The sequence below is a fragment of the Phaethon aethereus genome (assembly GCF_964289735.1).
Source record: "Phaethon aethereus genome assembly, chromosome: 2".
Taxonomy (NCBI): domain Eukaryota; kingdom Metazoa; phylum Chordata; class Aves; order Phaethontiformes; family Phaethontidae; genus Phaethon; species Phaethon aethereus.
Genome location: NC_138582.1, coordinates 85416986 through 85442918, shown reverse-complemented (window position 1 = coordinate 85442918; position 25933 = coordinate 85416986).

Genomic DNA, 25933 nt, shown 5'->3' with positions numbered 1-25933 from the left:
AGTAGAGCCCCTCCACTAAAACTGTGATAGTAGAATACGTAAGAGTTCGCTAGTTTACTGAGTACAATATATAGTGTTACAATCATATATACCCTTGCTAACATAGAACAAGGCACGAATATTTTCCCTTTTCTATGACTCTATATCCACTCTATGTAAAGCAGTTCTACATGGCACTTGTACTATTTCTTGCAAGACTGCAGCTGATGAAGAGTTGTAATCCTTTTTAATTTGAAATGTCTTTGAATCAAATTCCAGATCTGCATGTTGTAGTTTATCTACAGACAACAAAATTTCAAACTTCATCACCTCCACAGAAGATGATCATTTGTCTTTTGTTCTCTCATCTTCAAAACCTATATTTAACATTATCTTTGATTACAAACTCTTTCACACATTCAGGTGTTTGTTTAGTATAATTTCCTAAATATCGTGATGTAAATTCATGACCTGCTTACAGTCTTTAAAAAACAGCCTTTTATTTTCCTGAAAATAATATCTTATTTGTCAGGTATTCTGTACAGACAAATAATCCCTTTATCTTTGCTTTCAGTGTACTTTTTATCTAGTTTTCATTTCAGAGGAACATGTGGATTAAAAATGGTTTTCTCCTTTGTGTGCAGTTCACTTCCTAAAACTCCAGACAATCAAATAAAGCAGCTTCTCTCACCTGTTTAATTACCCATGTCTTGTTTTCCTCTGCATAGCAGAATCTTATCAACAAAAGCCAATTATCAATCCCAAGCTTGGCTGTCAGGCAAGTATTAAGAAGTATGAAATAGTGTTGCAGGATGACTGTCATTTTGTGACATCCTGATTTTCTTTCTAAGGTTTAAATATTTTTCTCCCACTTCAAATGGTGATATTTGTAAAGGTTGAATTCCTATATGAATATGAATGCCGTGTAAAAGAAGTTCAAAACTTATTGTATTGTTTCAACTGAAGTGAATTCAATGTTAAAATGACTCAGAAATTTTTACAATTTAAATGTATTTAGTATCATCTGTGAATTAATTTAAAGACAAAGTGTCAGTTTTGTTCTAGCCTTCACTAACAATTTCTATTTGAAAACTTTTTGAAAGCAAAGCTGTGTAAATCCATATTTAAGATACCCACACACCAAAACATAATGGCAATAATTTACAATGTGTTCCTTTCTGCTTTGTAGCTGTTAAACTAATGATGTCAGATGGAAATATGACAACAAAATACACCACCTGTGTTAAATTATTCCTAAATGGCGACTAAACCTATATACACCTATTTCTCATGGAATACAACCTATCTCCTAATTTCAGTAGTTTTAATGTTGAATGGTTTTGTGCTCCTTTTACACACAAAAATTGCTTACAGTTCAAAATTATCCTTAAACTCCAACCCATCCACTGCACAAGTCAGGTATGTACTGTAAAGTAACTGATACTTCCAGTAAATCTTTGTGCATGGTATTAAAGAGCAGTGGCTAACAAGGTCCCTCTTATTTAGCCACAAGCCCAGTCCTTCACATCCCCTTCATTTAAATCATTATATCTGCAGCAGAAACAGTCTGGTATCTCTTATTAATTGATTAAAACTAGTATTACTTTCTTGTCACAGCTGTTCTACTGCTTTGTCAATCTTCCAACTCTTTTGTTTTGACATTTCTTTGATCTGCCCCTCTTTCTTCATGTGGTATCAAAAAGAAGGAGAGACAAAATGTCTCAAAGATCAAAGGAATAGGTGAACTGGAAGGCGAGAAGAATATTTTCTCTCTAGACCTCACCACTAAGCTTCATAAATGGAATATATGTGATGCAGCAAGTTCATTAAGTCAGAGGATTGCCTTAGAAATAAAAGCTAAGGAGCTCCTGTTAAAGAGAGAGGTTCATAATTTCATATATTGATCTGAGCCACTGAAAGAACTAACCAAATGTATACAGAAAGCACTTCTAAAGAAATTCACTTTAGCTGTCGTATCTGCATATTTCCCCTTAATAAGACCGAGTATCTTAATGAATCCAATGTAGAAAAGTATGTCTGCAACACAAATTGCAGAAGTACTTAACGTAGTGGCAATGCCATCGAATTAATCAATAACATCTTCAGCCTAGTACTGCAGCAGTGTGGTGGTTGTCACGGCTTAGGGCTGTCTGACGACCGTGGTAGCATATGAGCTTTTGCTACCCCCATAGCAGAGGGAAGTCAATTACTTACAAGAGCAGAGGAGCTCCTGCAGAACACACAACCCACCGATTTCTGGGACAGTTGCAAAGGTGTGGAGAGCCTTTGAGAGACTACAGTCTGGTCCGTGTCAAGTGCCTTGGGGACATGCATGTCCCAGTTGGGAGTCAGAGGTACCTTACGCAACCCCATAACCAATCACATCAGTCAGTGAAGGGAGGCTGCAGAGCATCAAAGAGAGAAAAACCCAGGACACAGCATAGGGAGAGGGTCAGAGACCTCTGCATATGCAGCATCCTGGCCCCAACTGCATATCCCATGGAAGGATCCATTTTGTCAGCCTCCCCAGCCTTCCTCCTGGCTCATGCCAGTCGCCCTTGAGGAACATGGAAGACGTGTGATTCATAAAACTGCCTATATCACTCATTGAAGTGTTTTGCTGTCTGATTCAATTTAGTCTACACACTGCTTTTAAATGGTGACAAATATTTGATCAATAACAGTGTAAACCAACTAAATCGTATTTCTTCCCTGACAGGTGACTCACCATCAACATAGCACACTAATCATTAACACTAAGGAAAAAACACAGAGGAAAGTATTTTGGGTTTTTTTAGAAAAATGGGAAGGAAGAAGGGAAGGAAGTTGGCTTTTCCTTTGGTCTTGTATCCAGGAATGAATCTCAGTAAGCCACAAAATTATATCTGTGACCCCATTAAATCAGTATGTCAGATGACTCAGATAACCAACAGAAACCGGAGGGGAGAGAGGCAGAGAGAGAGAGAGAGAGATGGACCTTGTTCTACAGACAGGGTGACAATACGAATTCTTTCAGGTAAGTCTTAAACAGAGGAAGCTGAATAGGTGATTCATATACAATGACCTGGATATTAATTCTCACAGATCATTTACAAGATATAGAAATTCCCTCCTCCGGTGAGATAACTGTAGTTTCTTTGACCTACCTAGAAATAAAAAGAGTTGACTGTCACCTCAGTCCTCAGCTAGATACTAAATAACCAATCACCTGGAATCAGAAGAACTAGATTCATATTTTTAAAAGTGCTATCAGAGGAAGAGAAATGAGAACAAATATTTAATTATGCAAAAAATTACTTTATTTCTATCGTCCTAATTTCATTATGTATTACCAAACGCAGAAAAAAAAAAATACAGACATCTCAGAGATGAAGATTCTAGATGAAGGGTTCTTTATAAAATTGTGCATCATTAAAATGAAACCCACTAGGGTCTCATAGTAATAATAATCTCAAATTAAAAGAAAACATGTAATTCTAACACACTAAGCTGCATTAGTCAGAGCAGTGTCAGCTAGAACTATTTTTACTGTTTTTATTTTAGTCCTGTATGCATGCTTCAACTGTGGTTAGAAAAGTTTGATTCTCAAAGTTATCCAGAGTTGTGCTCTCTGATAATATGTCAGCGGGGAAAAGAATGGGATCAGGCCTTTCCCTAGACAAGGAGAATTCTTGCTGGTGTTACCTTAACATGTTTGGCATCCTATCTTCTCTTAGGAAATGAGCTGTTGTTTAACACATATATAATATTTATTGTCATCTTATCTTCTATGTCTTTCAGAAAATATGACAATTTAAATGGAAGTCATAACATTTTGATCAAACCCATCTTCCTCATGCTTTCTCTGATCCTCAGCTTCTTTCTCTACACGAATTAGTTGATTGCTTGTTTGTTTTTTTTTTTCCAAGGAGTACCATATTCACAGAAACGTATGAATTAATTCTTTTATATCTTTTATTGTGCCGTAAGTATCAGATAAAGATAAAAAACAATTGTAACAGGGGATTAAAAATGGAAAAGAGATTTGATTGACACAGTACATTGACATGGAAGTTAATTATAGTTTGAGGAAAGACAATTTAAGCCTACCTAGAAAAAGACACTTTCAGGATATAGAATGTTTTAGTTCAATTACTATTTTATTTTAAAAAATAGAATGTAATACTTTGAAGCCCAGATTTGATTTAAAGATGTTCAAGTTTTTTACTTTTCTTTCAAACTGATTTTAAATTCATTTACTCTACAGTAACCTGTGGTGCGAATGATAGGAAAGACACAATTTTACAGCTCAGATTTCCTTATTCCCTCCTCCTCAGTGCTACAGCATTTAATAGTTTTGACAGGAAAGACTCCCAGGGGTTCATTTGGTTCAGATAGTCCCATTTCTCATCTCTATTTCCATGGCTGAGGGGCACAGGACAAACAGTGTGGAAGGTACCAACACGAAACAGGTGAATGGGTATGGATAGAAAAATGGATGCACACAATAAAAACAGCTGTGCGAATTCTTGAATTTTACGCCTGCATCTATCTGTTTGAGGTGAATACTTACTACTTGACACAAATGTATTTTTGGTAGTTGGATTTTGATGGAGTAGCAAGACTGGGCTTCGGTTAATGTGAAGTAAGATTTCACAAGTAATTCATCTATTTGGCTCTGTGCCCCTATCCCAGTTAATCCAATGTGCGAGTCAGAGGTCAGAAACAGATGGATACATCTTGAAATTTTATTAATGGTGAATAAAAGCTAAATAGGAAAAGGAAACAAAAAATTTAGCTATGTAGCTAACTTCAGTTCATCTGAACTTTTCTTTACCTTCTTCTAAATATATCACTAGCCACAGTATGTTTTTTGCTGGACAAAGCCACCACCTCCAGTGAAAAAAAATACTTTTACTTTGAAATATACCTAAAAGTAGAAAGGGAAAGTTAATGATGGGACTGACAAACTGGGAGGAACAGTAAAAATGGAGTTAGGCGTTTACCTATGCTCTGTGGCAAAACCCTCAGTTTTTGAAGGGAATTATGTCACATATGCACACCAAAGATTATTTAAGCAGAAGTAGGAATTATCAGTTATTATAATAGTACTCCAGAATTTATTTTACCTTTTTTCCTGCTTGTGTTCAACATACTGCTAGGACATTATATGGAACAGCCACACGGAGGTAAAAATGGTTATTTGAAAAGGTTATTTTAGAAGCTACAAATATAAAAATGCAAAACCACCCAACTTACAAAACTGTGTTTGCCTAGCTTTGTTACCAATGCTAGTTCTACTTCTAGCAGAGACTGGCTCTTAACAGTGTTTCACAAATACGAATAAGGGAAAATATGTTTGCAATTAGTTTCTCTTAGGCAAATGTATTTAAAGTACAGATGGATTTTTGTCTAAAAGCCTACCAATTCTATTAATTTTAAAACTGTTTTAAAAGAGTTTCAATTTTGCTCAAAATCTGATTTGCTTAGCTTATGCCTTCATATCTGAAGAGTGCATTAGAAGTGAATGTGAGCACATTTTTTTTAAAAAAATCCCCAATTGAAATGGAAAATAAATTACTTTTTTTCTTTGTTCATTCTGACCAGAGATATTAAAATTGTATATTACTAAACTACCTAATAAAATCAATCTTCTTCCCCCTTTAACACATTGAGTATTCCCCACTTAAAATGTTATCTCCTCTTGTTCCTTTCTCTAAGCTGAGCAGTAAAATTCATATCTGCATGACAATTCCCCATCATTCATCAGTTATATGGTGTATTATACACAAAGTTGGTGATTATGACTCCATTGAATTTTATCTTTGTTTTTTGGCAGCCCAGCCTCACTTCATCAATTCAGCAAAGTATCTTTCATTAAAAGTTTTCAAGAGCACTTTCTTCATCAACACTGTACCCACAGTGCCTAGACTAAAGTGACAAACACTGCAAACAGGCATGAAAATTCAACAGCCTTTTCAACGTGGAGCTATCCTCTCTTTTTTTGTTCAGGTGCCTTTTAAGCCCTATTTGACTAGATGTAGATAAAAAGCTGTAGGCTTTATTATGAGGGTACCACTACACGCAAATGAATTCTTGCTCTCTTATGAAAATTTTGTTTTCTTGGTGCTGAATTCACAGTGTAAAATGTTCTCAGCATATATTATAGATGAAGCAGTCAAGGTAGCACACTGCATAACCATAAATATATTTGTAATTATGCAGGCACTTCATGATGCCAGCAGCCTGGTGTTCAGCTTGGAATTAAATCAGCTTGAGGGTAATGGGTTACCTTTGAATTAATTCAGAAGAGTAATTCACTGAATACTTCCCAAAGCCATAAATTCATTCTGAAAAAGTCATTAACAATTAAGGAGAAACAATACCTTTATCTGACAGGACTACCAATCCTCTGCCCTAAGAATTCCTTAAAATCATTCAGTCTGTTGAACAGGCACCCCAACACAAAAAGACAGAATGAAGCCTTGTTGTGGAAGCCACAAACCATTGCAAATGTATTTTAACCATGCAGTCTTCCATACAGCAACTAACTAAACAAGGTTTTGAAGCTCTCATAAAGTACCTTTTTCTACTAAATTATAATAGAAGACAAATATTGCCTGGCTAAATGTGGTGGAAGTAAATGTGAAAATGAACGCATTAATGTACTTCCATTATAAAAAGTGTTTTCAGCTTAGTTTTTTAATTGTGCCAAAGGACAGATCCCATAGTCAATTAATCCAACATGGAAAGGAAACCACACAAGTCTTTAGAGACTTTGTTTAACTGGAGTTGATTTCTATAGATATATTCCCACCATAGGCCATCTCTTCTTATGCTCTTTCTGTGCAATCTCTCACAATGAATTGCTTAAATAAATATTTTAGATTCATGGCAACATTCACATGCTAAAAATAAATTAAACTTCTGTACTGGTTTTGGCTGGGCTAGAGTTAGTTTTCTTCATAGCATCTTATATGGTACTATGTTATGGATTTCTGACCAAAACAGTGTCGATAACACAACCGTATTTCAGCTATTGCTGAGCAGTGCTTGCACAGCATCGAGGCCTTTTCTGCTTCACATGCTACCCTGCCAGCAAGTAGGCTGGAGGTGCACAAGAAATTGGGAGGGAACACAGCCAAGACAGCTGATCCCAACTGAACAGCAATAAAAAGCTGAGAGAAGAAGGAGGAATGGGGCGAGGTTTGGAGTTATGGTGTTTGTCTTCCCAAGTAACCATTACACAGGATGGAGCCCTGCTTTCCTGGAAATGGCTGAACACCTGCCTGATGATAGGAAGGAGTGAATGAATTCCTTGTTCTGCTTTTTTTTCACACACAGCTTTTGCTTTCCTTATTAAACTGTCTTTAGCTCAACCCACGAGTTTCCTCACTTTTACCCTTCCAATTCTCTCCCCCATCCCAGTGCGGGGGAGTAAGCAACTGGCTGTGTGGAGCTGAGTTGCCTACCAGTGTTAAACTATGAAAACTTCAAAAAAAGAACCATTTTCTTTAGGTTTAGAAACTTAATTCAAAATAATTTATTCACTCATAAGAGGAAAAAATTCCCATTTTCATCCTGCTCCACATACTACAATCAGACTCTCTCCTATATATCTAGAAAAGTAATAGTCTTGCAAAGGCTAAAAGTCAATAGATATGGTCCTCTCAGACTATAAGACATAAGAAATAAAGGTATTCAATGGAGTGACTATATCAGTGGACAAGGGAAGAGCTACGGATGTTATCTATCTGGATTTCTGTAAGGCCTTTCACACAGTCTCCCACAACATCTTTCTCTCTAGATTGCAAGAGATATGGATTTGATGGATGGACTGTTTGGTGGATGAAGCATTGGTTGGATGGTCGCATCCAGAGGGTAGTGGTCAACTGCTCAGTGTCCAGATGGAGAACAGTCACTAGTGGTGTCCCTCAGGGGTCCATACTGGGACAAGCACTCTTTAATATCTTCATCAGTGACACAGACAGTGGGATCGAGTGCACCCTCAGCAAGTTTGTAGACAACACCAAGCTGAGTGGTGCGGTTGACACAGCTGAGGGATGCAATACCATCCAGAGGGACCTGGACAAGCTCAAGGAATGGCCCCATGTGAACCTCATGACGCTCAACAAGGCCACATGTAGGGTCCTGCACCTGCATCAGGGCAAGCCCCAGTATCAATACAGGCTGGGGGATGAAGGGATTGAGAGAAGCCCTGCCAATGATAAGGTACTTGTGGATGAAAAGCTGGACATGAGCCGGCAATGTGTGCTCGCAGCCCAGAAGGCCAACCATATCCTGGGCTGCATCCAAATAAGCAGGCTGAAGGAGCTGACCTTCTACTCCGCTCTGGTCAGACCCTACCTGGAGTACTGTGTGCAGCTCTGGAGCCCTCAGCACAGGAAAGACATGGACCTGTTGAAGCAGGTCCAGAGGAGGGCCACAAAAATGATCAGAGGGATGGAAACACCTCTCCCATGAGGACAGGCTGAGAGGGATTGTTCAGCCTGGAGAAGAGAAGGCTCTGGGGAGACCTTATTGCAGCCTTCCGATATTTAAAGGGGGCTTCTAAGAAAGATGGAGACAGACTTTAGCAGGGCCTGTTGCGATAGGACAAAGGATAATGGTTTTAAACTAAAAGAGGGTAAGTTCAGACTAGATATAGGGAAGAAATTTTTTATGATGGGGGTGGTGAAACACTGGGACAGGTTGCCCAGAGAGGTGGTAGATGCCCCATCCCTGGAAACATTCCAGGTCAGGTCGGATTAGGGTCTGAGCAACCTGCTCTAGTTGAAGGTGTCCCTGCTCATGACAGGGGGGTTGGACTGGATGACCCTTCCAACCCAAACTGTTCTATGATTCTATGACTCAATGATTCAATGATTCTATGATTCGCTTACTAACTTCTTACTGGCACTCTTCCAAAGCAGAGCAGTCCATAAGAGGTGAAAGTCTTTGGAAACTTTCCTGTCCTCCAGCAATTTTCACCTGAGGAACTTACCGGGCAAGAGGGAGAATTTCTGTATGTCATAGTCCTCTGCAGACTTCTCTTCTGTGAAGCTGCTTGGGCCTCTCAGGGCATTCACAGCACCCTGCTGGCAGAGCTCCACTGCTCCAACACCTTTTACCAGAAGGACCATAGTCTGTTGGATTTTTTTGAAGCTGCTTCCAGACAGCTTGATTTGATGCCTCCAGTTCATGTAACGAACAGTAAAGCCCAGTTTGCCTTCTGCATGCCACTTACACTTTTTAAAGGCCTCTGTCATAATTTCCATGAGGCATCTCTTTTCTGGGGTAAGCGATACTTGTCTAGTATGGCTATTCCTTGTGCAGAAACCATTCAAACCTTTGATTGTCCTTACTAATTTTTTCTACTCATTTTTAGAATGGTGGGGGACAGAATATTATGCTGAATTCACAATATGGGAACAACACGGATTTATATTATAGCATAACAATGCAGTGTTGTTCTCAGATTTCTCTTTCTATACTAATAATTCTGTTCATATGAATTGTTTGGTTTTGACTGCTAATGAGCACTGAGCTAACATTTTCATGAAGTTATCTGTTATAACCCCTAGATTGCGCTCTGACAGATAATGGTCAGCTTAGAACATATGATTTCAGGTGTATAGTTAAGATAGACTGCATTGTATCACATTACTTTTGTCTATATTCAATTCCACATCACTCCAATGTCTAATCATCCCATCTTGCAAGATCCTTCTGCAGTTCTTCATGCCGACCTCTCTCTTCACTGAACAAAACAATTTAGTACTGTTAGCAAACTTTGCCATGTCATGCTTAACCTCTTTTTTAATTTTATGTCTGAATATGTTAAATAGCATTACTCCCAGCACAGACCATTTCAGGATTTTCCTGGTGATCTCCTTCCACCCTAAAAAATTACCATACACTTCTACCCTCTACTTTTTTTTTTTTAACCTGTTATTTATTTATGCAATAAATATCCTATAACATCTTTAAACATCTTTGATGATGGACCTCACGAAAAGACCTTCAGAAATCCAGTTAGTCTGTATTAATCAAGCTCAATCATATTCTTGTTAATTTGTTAGAAGAAAAATTAATTCACAGTTGGTCCTGTCAGACTTACTAGAATTTAACATGTCTCAATATCTACCTCTATGCAATTCAAGATAACCATCTACCTTGAAATCTGATTGTTTAAATGTAATCCACTAAGTTTAACAGCTCCCACTCTCTATCTGAAGCACTTCTAGCTCAAGCACCAGGTGGGAATTGCCTCCAAATGTAAATGGATGTAATTCCCTGCTGCTACTAGTGTGAGATATAAATCATTCACAGCTTATATTGATAAATGTGGCCAAGTTATATATACAACGCATAGCTTCATGCCAAATTATCATACAGCGCCAATTTTCAAAACCAATGTTTCAAATGTTTCTGAGTTCAGAAAAGACTAAATGATTTTTGTATTATTTATGCAAAGTCCCTTTTCAAATTATGCTAACATAGAAAGGACATCAGAAACTAATCTTTACAAGAAGAAAGGTGGATAAATGATCTTTTTTGAATACCTTGGAAACTCAATAGTAAATGGATTTAAAGGGAAACACATAGAGCTCAGAATGAATTTTTAAAGGCTGAAACTAAATACGAAACTTTTTAGGAGCAAATGATAGTATCAGGAATCAGTTATTCAAATTAAATAGGAGGCTGAAAAAAAGCAGCACAGGAATGTTCAATAGTTTCTGTTTATACTGTTCCTCTTAAAGTGTTTTTGATGTTAACATGAGTAGAACATGAATTCTTCTATGTTTACATGTCATAAAGACAAATTTTCTCACTAAAGAGATATCGGGGCTTCTTTTTAATGTAAACTACGTTTTTTCTTATTTACTTTTTTTAGGTAAAATATCCTCTTTTTCCTCATACGCTCCTCAAAAAACTTTTATTTGTACTCGGAAGGATTTTTCTTGTATATCATTAATGCTGAAAGGGTATTTCACCCAGAGGAGATTATGCAACCGGGGAGCTCATAAAATAGCTTTTTTCCAATATTCTGCTCCTGTCTTATTCATACTTTTCAAACTTTCCTTATTTTGATCATCATTACAGTTTAGAGATCTCTTTTTCTACAATACAATACTGACATGATGTATTAATTTTTATTGGCTATCCAGTAGGACAAAATGTGCCATGTTTTTCACATACATAGATATTACTCCATCTGAATATTTGCTTGAACGTATCATAGTCTGTCAGCTAGTGAAATGCTTACAAAACTGTGTTCAGACAAGTCTACGTGTGAATTCTCCATTCTTCTGATCTTACAATTAATTTCCTGCAGCAAGTAGCAGTAAACCAGCTCATCTGATTGATGCTGTTGGAGCTGTTGAGCTCTTGTAACAGGACAATACACCTCGAGAGGTAGCAAATGAAAATGAAGAAGCTTCAACGATTTATTTTTTGCTTAAAAGTGTGCACTCATTGAACAAATTTCAAGGTTTGATGTGAAGTACAGGACTCTTCTCTGCAGGCATGCTAACATTCACCGTACTCTTCTTAAATGTACCGATACCTGCAGACAGTGGACATTTTTACTGGCAAAAAGAAAGTGTTGATATGGTCAGTTGTTGACCTCCTCCTTCTATTACCTTCTCTATGGGGTTTACGTGCCCAGCTGTTGGCCATGGGGGGCTGCAGGGCGGCCCCCGTGCGGCGGGGCCGCGGCTGCCCGGTGCCGGACGCGGCCGGTCCCAGCCGGCTCCGGCGGCCCCAGCGCAGGGCCCAGCTGAGCCCCTCAGCCCCGGGCGGGCGCCGCGGGGAAAGCCTGGGGCGGAAAGGGCACAACGCTGCCCGGCAGCCAGGGCTGAGGGAAAGGCTGTGAGAAACAGCCCCGCCAGCCCCGAGGGGAGAGCGGGAGGAGGGCAGGGGCTGCTCCGGGCGCCCCGGCAGAGACGCCCCCGCGGCCCCGGGAGAGGCCCCGGCGGGGCGGGCGCTTCCCGGCAGCCCCTGGGAAGGGCCCGCGCTGGAGCAGGGGAAGGCGTGAGGGGGAAGGGGCGGCCGAGAGGGGCTGCCGCGGGCTGACCGCAGCCCCCCGTTCCCCATCCCCCTGCGCTGCCCAGAGGGAGGAGGTAGAGGAGTTGGGCATGAAAGAATGAAGTAGAGCCTAGGAATGGGGTGAGGAAGAATGTTTTTGTATTTGTCAGATGTGTCATATCTGACTTTTGGTCCCCACTACATAAAAATATTTATTTTAATTGGCAGTAGATTAATTTTCCCCAAGCCACGTCTGTTTGGCCTGTGACAGTAATCAGTAAGCGATCTCCCTGTCGTTATCTTGACCCAGGAGCTTTATTGTTCCCGTTTCTCCTATTTCATCCCTTTTTCCTGCTGAGGGCAGAGGAGGAAGCGAGCAACCCGGTAGGAGTTTGGCTTTTAGCCAAGCTTAACCCACCATGCCTGCCTTCTTTGAACTAGCTGTAATTGCTTTCAGATAGCACGCTTTTGCAGTGAAGTTTACTATTAATAACAATTTATACTGCAAGGGTGAAGTTGATGCAATGTGAGTCCTGGTGAGAACACGTGAGCCAGAATTAAAAGGTGACAATTAACATCTGCTACCTGTGTGCTTTCCACATTTTAAAATTAGGTACGAGGTGAAAGTAAATGCTAAAAATAGGGAGGCAATAAAGGGAGCAGAAAATGGACATCAGGGTCTAGGGTGAGTAAGAGAAAGAATATTAGCAGAAGCCAGAAAGACTTCTGCAAGTAGAGAAGGAAATAGCAGATGGAGGGAAACAAAAATCTTGGTACTAAAGGCTAAAGAAGTATTAAAGACCAGAGCAAATTACAGAATCACAGAATCACTAAGGTTGGAAAGGACCTTCGAGATCATCAAGTCCAACCGTTAATCCAGCACCACCATGTCCCCTAAACAATGTCCCGAAGCACCACATCCACACGTTTTTTGAACACTTCCAGAGATGGCGACTCCACCACCTCCCTGGGCAGCCTGTTCCAATGCCTGACCACTCTCTCGGTGAAGAAATTTTTCCTAATATCCAATCTAAACCTCCCCTGGCGTAACTTGAGGCCATTTCCTCTCGTTAGTTACTTGGGAGAAGAGACCAACACCCTCGTCGCCACAACCCCCTTGCAGGTAGTTGTAGAGAGCGATAAGGTCTCCCCTCAGCCTCCTCTTCTCCAGACTAAACAACCCCAGTTCCCTCAGTCGCTGCTCATAAGTGATACGATATGCCCGTAAGTGATATGATATCCTCATAAATGATTCAGAGTGTTCATATATAACACAACTGGTAGGATATACTCTTCCTGCCACTACTTCCACCCATAACTACAAGCAGTACGGGAGCATAAAATAGAGGAGTACATGCAAACATCATTTAAGTATCCATCTGCCAGGTGGTCTTTTTAATCTTCCCTCAGTGTGCTAGCTGCTGCAAAATGAAGGGCAGAACTGAAGAGCCAATTTCATAATGTAAAAGAATAAATACATAAAATACAAACAAAGAAATAGAAATCAAACCCAAATGAAATTAGCAAGGGCAAGAAGCATTTAACTTGCAAGCGTAATTTTCTTTTATTTGTAGATGATCTTACAAAACAATAGGAAAAAAGAAGGGGATTAAAATGCAGTTGTAACAACAACAACAACAACGACGAAGAAAAAACATACCATTGAGTAGTATGCCATCTTTTCATAGGAGCAGAAAAATAAATAAGAGAATACCTGCTAATAATACTTTCATGTTTCTAACAACAAAACCAAAGGGTCAAAATTTGAGCTGAGAGGTAATGGCCTATCATTACTTGGACTGTCAGAACTATAGTTAAAAAAGAAGATAATTAGACAAGTTCTGACATAAAGTTTAGACAGAAAAATGCAGATAAACAGCAAGACAAAGAATGAGTTTTTCAAGAATTTGAATGAAGTGGAACAACAGGTGCAACTTTAATTCTCGATATTTTCATTGTAGTTGTGTTTGTGCAGGGTTTTTTTGCCATTATACATAGGCAGGCAGAAACAGGAACCTGATTCTAAGTTATTCACAAAAGAAGGACCCATATATTTGTATAGTCTGATTGAAACTATTTGCTTTACGTAAATAAAACCTGACAGGTAACAAATAAATTATCAGTTAATATCATAGAATTTATTGTGCATTGATTTCTAATCAGGTAGAGGTTTTGTGTTGTGTTTTTTTAAGATTCCTGTTAATGTAATTGCTGCCTGATAAGACCTTTTTTTATAACTGCAACTTAAGGCACAGCCAATATGTGAGTCAAAAGCTTCCTTTCCTTAGGAATGGTTTAAACTTTCAAACATTCATGTAAATATCACTGACACTTAAAACACATTAACTTTTTTTAAGACTTAGGTAGGAACAGGATCTGGATTAAGTACCTCTGCTGTCATAGTTTTCCATTGCTTTTCAATTGATGGATATGTATTTTCATCTACATTTACGTAGTATCATTATTCTTAAGCCCTCCTTCACTTAAGGCAAAACTAGAGGGTTAGATACAAAGTTAAGCAGGTTTTATATTCCATAAAACACGAATTTTGAAATTGCCTTAACATATCATTCAGTGATTATGCATAAATAAAGAAACCTCAAAAAAGCTGGGGACTGCCAGGCTTGAAACCTGTGTTTATTTGTGTAAGGACTTGGTTTAGGACTGCTTACAATGATGTGTGAACCTTTTGTGGTGTGCTTTGTTGTTGCTGTCATTGTTTTTATAGATACTTATATATGTAATTATTTAAGTATATAATTTCATATATAGATATATAACTGTGTATATGTATAAAATTATCAAAAGTCTTTAGCTTTCAAGCACAGTCTTTCTCATTCTTCAGAAAATGTTTGCACTGGCTTTGAAGGAAGTTTCTCTGGTTTAGCTTTTGTTTTTTTCCAGTTAGGGTGTCTTATTTTGCATGCCACGTACATTCAAGGTGACATGTGTGTCATGTAATACATTCAGCCTGCATAAACTTAGTATTTACATTTTTAAACTTTTTTTTTTCCTTAACAGGTTGTTCTGGAGAAAAGTTGTAAAATTTGTAGGACTTCTGTATTTATAAAAAAGTTATGCTTCAAGCAACATTTATCTTCAGGGGTCCACTTAACATTGTAATGAACAACAACCTACATAAAATGAAAGATGAGGGTCGTAAATAGTCAATCATTCTTCTAGCTTTGTGGATCATGTAGCTTTCTTTTTCTCTTATGATTAATAATAATTGTCCAGTAAAAATGCAAGTTGATTTGCGCACTGAAGTATCAAATCTCCATTATGAAATTTGATTTGGCAAATACTGAGAGCACTTGAGTTTAAAATAGGTGTTTTGCAACAGTTCACGGTAATATAGCCTATTGTCTACAATGCGAACAAGACACATTTGAAGCCATAGTGAATCGTGTCCAAAACAACTAAGGGAATAGTTCTTGTGCGATCACAGCTGTTCAAACAAAAGGATCAAATGCCAGAAGAAATTAAAGATGACATTTGACTGATGAAAGGCAAGGAGAGAAGCTTCAGTTAAAGTTTCTGCAAGGTCAAGGAAAGAGGAATCTGACATCCGATTAGAAAATAAATGGTTCTAAGGAATGGAATACCCTATTATCTTCAAAGCACTAACAAACCAATAACAGAGAATGGTCAAGTCTTGCTGGAGTGATCAAGAGAGTAAAGCAGTTTCTATGATTTCTGTAATTTCAGACCCTTATTGTTAAAAACATAGAACATCATAGCTATTTATGAGAAAGAAAAAATCATCTGGAGATTAATTCAGTTGGCCTCAGTATAAGAATCCATCTTGCAGCTCAACGTTATTGAAATATATCAAACAGTATTTGGTGATGTGCAAATGCAGTTGAATCTTATTGGAACTTACACTGAGAACAGCCACATACAATACAATGTCAATCTTATTTCCTCCTTTGTCTTACTATATTACAGCATGCAAAAAGAGGTATGAGTTCACATGTGGTATTCTATCAGTTGAGATTGCAAAACTATCTTTTTCTTAACTGAGGAGAGATACAAGTAAATAAATAATAGCAGCCAGAAGCAATTATGTAAAACTCTGAACAGTATTCCCTAGAGAGAAAGATATGTACATTTTCCTGTCTGGTTCCATTATGTGTGTTCATTTCAAATCCAGACACTTTCCAATACAAACAGAACAAATTCAATTTTGTTCAAACAACATTCCCTTCTAACACTTCATGTGCCAAGTGAGAAAAGCAACACAAAGCCTCTAACAAATTAAACATCTCTTTAAGAACAATGTAAATGCTATTAATTTACTTCCAGTAATGGGAGTTTTACTGATTCACTGCATGACTACATTCTATTTTTGCAAAGAATAAGCTGTTTATTTCTACTTTCAATCTTGTTTGTATGCAAAAAGATTTTGTCAAACTCATGAATGTCACATAATATTACATTGTAAATATAGTCTTTGTTAAGTACTTTTACAAAGATTTATTTAGGTTCTTCTTTTAGGAAAAGATAGGAATAGATGATTCCACCATATGCAGCTCTGCTGAGATGAAGTGATACGCCCATTTTATTCATCTTATGGGATCAATAGGAGGATTGTCCCCAACCAGCAACTGCTGGAACATATACATATATATATATATATACACACACACACACACACACACACTTTTCATCTACTTACTGTGCAGTGAATGATGGATGCATCCCTGCTTGATTCATGATGAGCTATGTAATGTACTTACTGACTACTGCAGGGAAGGAATTGAACAAATGAAGGAAGACCTAAGTAAAGCATTAGAATTTTCTTTATATGCATCTATTCTGATGTTTATGATTTGATAAAAAGATGAAACTGTAAAACCTTCACCTGAGAGGGTTGAATTGCAAGCAACAGTGAGAAAGGCAGTATGACAAGATGACATTTGAGAAAAAGGTGCATGCACTTAGAGCTTGATATCGAGTATTTCTGTTATAAACTAGAATTTTCCACTGCAACCCAAGGAAAAGAAAGACCAGGAGTCTTAAGAAACCAAAATGGGTGAATGTGAGCCATTAGTACAACATAGTACTGAAAATGTAGATGTAATTCTGATCCTGAGGTATGTCAGAAGTATACAGACATGTACAGTGGTATTAATGTGAAAAATACACGGCATTGCTATGACCCTATAGCTATGACCCATAGAGAACTCCAAGCAATTTTGATAATCTGAGTTCAAGAAGATGAATTTAAACAGGAGGCAAGGAACAGACAATGGCTACCAGCATGGTTAGGAGAACAAAGGATTCAGTTTATGGAGTGAAAGAAGGAAAATGCAAATTATTCATCCTAGCACAAGAAAGTTAAGAGGGAATACCCTTCTGCTTAAACACAGCAGAAGATAGCTACTGGAAAGGAACTATGCAAACCCAAGAACAACACTGCATAGAAAGAATGGGTGGAGCTCAAAACAGATTTCAAAGCAGCAAAGTTTTGGAGCAGTCAGCCTGTAATTTGTAACAGAGGCAGAAGAGCTGTCTAGCTCTAACAGGAAAACGATATTAAATTCCTATGTTTATTAAGATAATTGTAGGGTATAGTTGTCTGCAATATTAAAGGAGAGAACCCTATGATCTGATTCTAGCTTCAAAATAAGAATATATTACTAATTAGTATTGTGCTGCAGGCTGTATCCATTAGATGCATAGAAACTGACAGGTCAGTAAGACCTGATGCTTCATAAAGAAGGGGAGAATATGTCTTTTTCTCTCTCTGCCCTTTAATAGGTAAGAAAACAAGCTCTCTCCAGTTGCCAGAACACCAGGCTGATGGCCCCCAGTCACACGTGGTCCCATTCCAGTCATTGGCACATAGACGCTCCATACACACACACACAGGGAGTCCATTCACTCAGAAAAACAGTTAGAAATGTTTAGTAAGAAGACAGGACAGACTGTTGATCAGATACAGGTCATGGCCAGATAAGCATACTGATCAGCTACTTGTGTACAGGTGACTGGCCCCTTTTATCCCATTATTACTTTTATTCCCATGCTTGTTCCTCCACAAACCACCATTCCTTGCCATCCTTTGGTTTCTCCCCTAAACATCCCAAGATGTTGTACAGTCCAAAAATCTTCTTCCCCTACATCCCCTAGATCTCCGTAAACAGTAATCCTGCTCGTTTTGAAAGGTGCTGCAGAGAGCTGCTCCCATTGACCCATGGTGACAGGTGTCACGGCCAGACCATGTGGCTGATGGCCCTCCAGTGACAACCCTGGGACAGGCCAGGGCAGGAGCTCATGTCTCTGACAAGGTTATTAGGGTTTCCCCACCTGGCATTACATCTCCTTTGCATGTGTGGGGATGAACCTTTTAGAACAACTTAACAATGCTTTGCTCTTAGATACATTTATTTTTTTCTGTCAGCCCTAGGCGTCATGCCCCTGGCCTTGGGAATATCCTGGCTGATAAAGCTTTGTACTTTGCACATCTCTGTGGTTGCTCCTTAACCAGGCTGCTGCTGAGAGTCTTCCCTTCTATATGGTCTTCATGGTTTTAGGTTGATCCTAGGCTCAGCCCAGTAATGAGTAAACCTGGACCATCTAGCTGAAGGCAGAAAGTGCATTCACCAATGAATAGTTCTCTACACTATCTGTGTAAGGCTTAATATCACTGTCATTATTTCTTTTTTCTTTCATTAGACAAACTCCGTTGATTTAACACTAGCCAGCCAGGCAGGATAATATTACACAGATTAAAAAAGGCACATAAAGTGGTAGTGAAAAATAAACACAACATTCTCACTCCTCCGTGGTTGGGTATGACAATGCGTAAAGAAATTCCTTTTAGATGGGCACACAGTGACCGGATGTGACTTAGCAATTATACTTTGACCATAAATATCTATCTCTTTCTCCCTCTCTGTATATGTAACCTATAACATTGCTGATCCAATTACAAAAACAACTAAAGTTCTTCATGTTGGCTCTAAGTTTTAATGTGATTTTTCTGTAATGATAATATTGACTTTCCAAATCAGCAAGTAGCATGACTAAGTGTGCTTTATTGCTTAAATCATTATTCTTCTCAGCCAAAGCTGCTGACAGTAGTTTTAGTCAATTTTATTTAAAAGTTGAAAGTACACTATAAAGGCAGAAAAGTAATAAGACAGAACCTGGGAAAGATCTTCTTCCAAAAAAGGAATATATGTATGTCTTACAAATATTTAGGTTTCGATTTCAGCTGCCCAGATGAACTGAGTGAAAATCCTATAATAATAAAAATAAATCACTAATTGACAATTTCATAAATATTTGTTGAAAAACTAGAGTTTTCCTTCATATTATGTTCATGGAACCTCTTCTAAAGAGCAAAGACTGACTTATTTCTTTTGAAACATTGTGATACAATTCAAAGATTCTATGCAAGCCCTTTTCTGTGTCTACATCCATAGCACAACCTGTTAAATCAAAGCATCTTAAATGCAAAACAGCTCTGTGCTTCCAGGTAGGGTCCTGTACTATAATTCAGTCTCCTAGCAGCTCAGGGCACGGTATGCCCCCATTCCCAATAACCATCACCTTCTTGAAGTTATACTATGAAAGAAAAAAGAAGAGCATTCTGTTAGCAAAGATTTCTTTGTAAACATACAATAACTGGATTTTTAGAAAAATAATTCTTATTTTGCAGAAACTAGACCATTCAAAAACCACTGACCTTTATTCATATCCAAGCCAAATGAGCTCCCCCTTTGCCACTGATTGCTTTCTCAGCTGCTAATTAAGCCATCTTAGGATGAATCATCTTTTTGCCAGCTGACAGAGTTCATCTAAAAAGGGTACGTTCAACTCTAAGGAAGGTGTTGTTCCATGTCTTTCTCCTGCTTTGCATTTATTAAGATACATCAGGCATTGAAGTTCATTGATATTTTTCTGCTTCTGTTCTTGTTTCATGAAGACTTCCTCAGAGAAAAGCTGCCAATGGAGGACTAAATATTTATTTGGCAAATAGTGACAGGGTAAGATTGCAGTCCTCACAACCAGTCTAAAGCTCCAATCTGAGACTGAACTGATGTGTAAGGCAGAAGACAGGCTTTGATGGAAGGAGCAGCAGCAGCGCTACAGTCCTTTCCCTCCTTATGTGTTAGTGTAGTCCACAAGGTAACGGTAGCCATATACGCCAAATTTCAGTTCCAGCCTCACAGCAGCCTCACTCTAACCTGCAGAGTCAGTATTAGCATTGCTAATAAGATGTATGTGTACAGTGTCTGTTCCTCACACCAAGTTTTTTTCCACGTTATTTAAGGTACAAGGCATAAAGCTGACCCAACAAGCTTCAGGAAGAGCTTCAGGAAAAACATAACAAATTATCCCTGACCCGGTGCTTTAAGTTAGCGATTACAGAATCACAGGAAAATTTGGATTAAAAGGGTCTGGTGGAGGTCATCTGGTTCAATCCTCTGGTCAAAGCAAGGCCAACTTTTAATTTAGTATCTTGAAGTGTGTTTGCAAACATGTAATTATTGTTCTGGAGGGATAATTTGATCTTCTTTCATATTGCTTAAATAATGCAATTTACAGTTAGCAGAGAAATCTATGTTTTGCAATTAAATACATTAATGAGGAATGCTGTATAATCTCTGAATTGTATTAAGCCGGTGAAGGGGAATACTACTCTATGGTAAGAAAAAAATATTCTTTTATTAACTATTATTTTTTTTTATTAACTATATATTTAGTAATATGTAAAGTAAATTAAAGACAATCCTTTCTCAATTCAGAATATCTCCAATTTACTTTATCAAGGTTTTTCTGTTCAAGGAGGCTTCTAGATCAAAAATGATAATCCAGAATATTTATCAGAAACGTTCAGAAATTTTAATTTAGCCCTTGAGACAGATTTACGTAATTTAAGATTTATAGATAAATTAAGCTAATTATTTCAGTAATAAGCATACAATAGTGCTGCTGTGACATCTTGACAAAAGTATCCCCAAGCAAGTTCTAAGTAACGTTGACATACCCTTCTGTGAACGGACAGATCTCTCTACAGGCTGTCTCAGCTGACCACATACAAGCCAGCCCTGAGCTGAAACCAATACAGGGTGATGAGCTAAAGTTCACTCCCTTATGCCTCACCAACAGACGCAGTGACATGGTGCCCTGTCTGAAACAGTTGGATGACTGTGAGACAAACGTAGAGGTGATGTACAGCTGCTGCATATTTTTATGGGTATTCAAACATTATTTGAGAGGATTCTATGCCACGTTCCAAATGCTGAGTCTGAAGAGTAAATATAAATAATCCCACCGTGACCCAGAAATATCTGTTTCTGCTGATTGTTGAGTTAGGTTTTGCACTCCTTTATCTGATAGCACCTTAATTTTTATTTTTTTTTTTTACTAAAAAGAATTTATTTTGCAAGTGTGTTTAGGCCACAAACAGAGCTGCGTATTGTGAATGTACTACCAATCTCTTACATATATTCAGTGTGAAGCATGACTCCTTGAAGTGATTTTAAGACTAAATGAAGATTATTATGTTTCTGCAAAAAACAGAATGATTTGAAGGCCTTACTTCCTGGAACAGGCACAGTAATTTGCTAAAAATGTTAAAACACGAGAATCACTTTTCCAGCACTATCAAAATCTCCGCATCCTCAAGAGATGCCAATTATTTAGATAGTTGGCATCCAAGCCAAAACTAACACAAAACACAAAATATTTATAATTTTTCTCATTGTGATTTTTGAAATAAAGATTTTTATTTTTTTCTCTTTGGCAGTAATTGGAGTTATTTGGCTTGTTTTGATGTGTGAGGAACATGACAGTTATAAACATTTCCGGAGTGATATCTGACACAACTCGGATGGAGGGGAAGAATATACTAGAAGTTTATTCATGACAAACATCAGAGAAAAAATGTAGATTAGATTATTAGCATAAATAGTATATTTCAACTGAATAATTACTTAGTCTAGTTTCTACGAAATGTAAAAAACAAGGATTTTAAACAGTTTATTTTCCTCAGAATATAGTAACTTTAATAAATTGCTGAAGTTTAAATTATAAAAAAATTAATGCAAACTAGTTAGGTAAACTCAAATATATATAATTGTGTAATATGGATTTAATTATTTCAGCAAAATCTTTAGTCAATATTCCAGTTTTGAAACCATGAGATTAAATACTCCTCTCTTATTTAAAAAAAAAAAAATCACATTGTTTATAATTACTTTAGCTTCCTTTTATTTCACCACTCATAAGATTTTACAGATAAGTGGCTATCTTTTGACCTATAATTTGTGATTATCAAAAACCAAAACCAGGAACATTACTTTCACTAAAAATGTAATTTACATGGCATGTAAAATAAACATAAGGTGAGTCATAGACTTTCTACTTATGTAAATAGGTAAAAAAAACTTGTATCCATAATTACTAATGCATAGTGAATCAGAGTTGCCCCTATTTTGACTGGCAGTTAATAGGAATATGTGGTTGTAATTAAAGAAAAAAGAAAGCTACAATCATTTGGAGGAACATAAGACCACAGCACTTGATTATTCCTGTCACAAACTCTACAGATGAGTGTCCCAGGGTGTCCAGTAACACTGGATGTACTGGAGTCAGGTCAGAAAGGGCCGACAGATACAGATTCAGCAGAGAATTTGAGAAAAGCTGGAATGTTTTCTGGAAGTGGGTTGATTGAGACCAGGAGTCTAATATCTGTACATCCACAAAGGCCATATGAACACCCACAATCTCTGCTGTGGACAGCAGTAGTACTGTACTTGTGAAGCACAGCCCTGGTACATTCTGCACACGAAGAACGATTACAGTTGTCATGATTTTCACAGAGCTATCTGCAAAACACAATATAAGACTGCTTTGTTTGAACATATTTTCGGGCATATAAATCATAATTTCTATGGTGTATTACTCTATAAACACAAAAATGGATTATTACATTTTATCTAGAATCTACTCTGAACAGCCCCTTCAAATTTAGTATGCTTCACTGAGTATCATTCAGATCTCTTCTGCATTCTTGTGCTACTTTATAAGCTTCAAATTCAATTAAGAAAGGTACATTTATTGTAATAAGAGAATGGGTGAGCTTGGAAGGGACCTCTGGAGGTTATCTAGTCCAATGCCCCTGCTCAAGCGCGGCCACCTAGACACGGTTGCCAAGGATTATGCCCAGATGGCTTTTGAATATTATCAAAAACTTCTCTGGGCACCCTGTGCCAGTGTTCAGTCAGTCTCACAGTAAAAAAGTGTTTCCTGCTGTTCAGAGGGAACCTCCCATGTTTCTGTTTGTGCCCTGTTGCCTCTTGTCCTGTCACCGGGCACTGAAAAGAGCCTGGAACCATCTTCTGTACAGCTTCCCACCAGGTAGTTATACACATTGATAAGATCCCCTCTGAGCCTTCTCTACTCCAGGCTAAACAGTCCCAGCTGTCTCAGCCTTTTCTCCAGGCTCTTCATCATATTAGTAGACCCTGTCTGGACTCTCTCCAGTATGTCCATGTCCCTCCTGTACCGAGGAGCGCAGAACTGGACACAGCACTCCAGATGTGGCCTTACCAGTGCTGAGCAGAGGGGAAGGATCACCTCTCTCAACTTGCTGGCGGTATTTTGCCTAATGCTGCCTAGGATACATTTAGCCCTCTTTGTGGTAAGGGCACATTGGTGGCTCACATTCAATTCGGTGTCTATCATGACCCCCAGGTCCTGCTCTGCAGTGCTACTTTCCAGATGGCCATCTACCAGCATATACTGGACCATGGGATTGTTCCTCTCCAGGTGCAAGACTTTGCAGTTTCCTGTGCTGAACTTCATGAGGTTCCTGTCAGCCCCTTTCTCCAGCCTGTCCAGGTCCCTCTGGATGGCAGCACAATCCTCTGCTGTGTCAGCTGCTCCTCCCAGTTGTGTGTCATCAGAAAGCTTGCTGAAGTTGCTCTCTGCCCCATCATCTAAGATCATTAATGAAGGTGTTGAACAGGATTGGACCCAGTATTGACCCTTCTGGTATACTGTTAGTTATTGACCTCCAGCTAGACTTTTTACCACTGAGTCCAGCTGTTTAGCCAGTTTTCAATCCACCTCATTCACTGTCTGCTCATCCAGCCCATAATTCATCATACTTCTTTATGAAGATCTTATGGGAGGCAGTGTCCGAAACCTTACTGAAGTCCAGGTAGACAATATCCACTACTCTTCCTTCATCTACCAGGCCAGTCATTTCATTGTAGAAATTTATGAATTTGATCAAACATGTCTTCTACTCAGTGAATCCATGCTGACTACTCCTGGTGACTTTATTGTCCTTTGCATGCCTAGAAATGGTTTTCAGGGTTAGCCGTTTCATCACTTTCACAGGAATCAAGGTTATTATGTTTATTTACTTAGTTAATTTAGGTTTTTCTATAAATATGCATATTTTATATAGAAATACATTTTATTTTTAAATTCTTATATTATTATTTAAATATCACTATCATATAACACATATTTTCTGCATAAATATCAATTTCATTCATAAAAATAGATATAATATTTTATACGTTATATGCATTATATACATGGATGGAACCCCACCCCTCCCATGGAGTTTTCTTTATGCACAAATAAACTTTGCAGCAACATTTGTGGTACAAAGTAGAAAAACAAGTGGTTACCTAACAGATTTTGCTGAAACAGAGTATATGTGAAAGCGAATGTAAGAGTGAGTCAGATCCTTCATATCTTTCTTGATGTGTCTTGGAGGGGGAGTGTGCAACATCTGAAATTGCAGGGATTTGTCTGACAGGGTTAATTTTCTGTACCTCTAATGTGCCAGACAGAAACAGCATGCAGGAAGCTGGCTACTGTCCAGCCAGCCACTAAGACACTGTATGTGGCATCCATAGCGTCCGTTGTTGCAACTCGAATTAAGCTTGTGTGCTGCTTCCTCGCACCTCTGCAACAGCCAGCGCCAAAAACAGCACCTGTGGCAAGTGTCTTAAGTTGTCTTCTCTGCGCAACGTCATCATGGCAAGGGCAGAGGGGAAAGCTGCAGGCTGCGTGTATTTTTCAACCCCTCCAAAACACTTAAATTCATGTTGTTATGCCAGTTCATGGATACATCACACCTGTGCATCCCTGAACTGTCACCCAGGGCACTGCTGCAAGTAATATTATGACGGGTAGATAATTAGACCTTGAACCTTGTGCATGGATTCACTCTAATAGCAGTGTAAAGATAGTCCTTGATTCCATCCTCAGCCTGGCCTCAGGGGTTAGTAACTCAGAAGAATCAGATTTAAGAACTGCAACTTATGGGGGAGAAAAATCATCTCAGGTTTACATTTTTATAAAGTTACCTTTATAGCTTACCTCTTTGGAAGAGAGTGGAAGTCTGGGCTAAATACAGTTGGAGTCTAGTCCTTGGGAAAAAAAACACAAACAAAAAACCAACCACGAATCATTCTGTATGGTAGTTTCTTTTGAACTAAGGTCTGATCAGGAAAGATGAGAAAGATAAGTAGCAACTGCATGGTATTAATACACTATCTCTCAGAATACAGCAGTAATCAGTTACAAAGCACTTCCTTGAAAAAAACTATAATTCACTTACCCCTCAAGCTAATACATAGGGAAGGAAGTCAGTATACCTTTAAGGTGTATTAACGTATATCTTTCAGTAGAGTTTCCTGTGCTGAGTTTGGATTTACACATAAGAAATGTCACTCTCAGAAATCACAAAAAGCAAGGTTACTGAATTATAATGTGTAGTAAAAATGAGTGAAGTGTTGCATTTCTTCTGACCTCGGAGAGAGATGTTCCGCTCAAAAGCTTCTGGCTGCAATTCAGGAAAGTTCTTGCCTCCATAAGGGAAATAAATCACATTTCAAATACATGGATGTAAAGAAACGCTCAGATACAAATTTGGCTTTCATATTCCCTACCAAGACCAAGCATG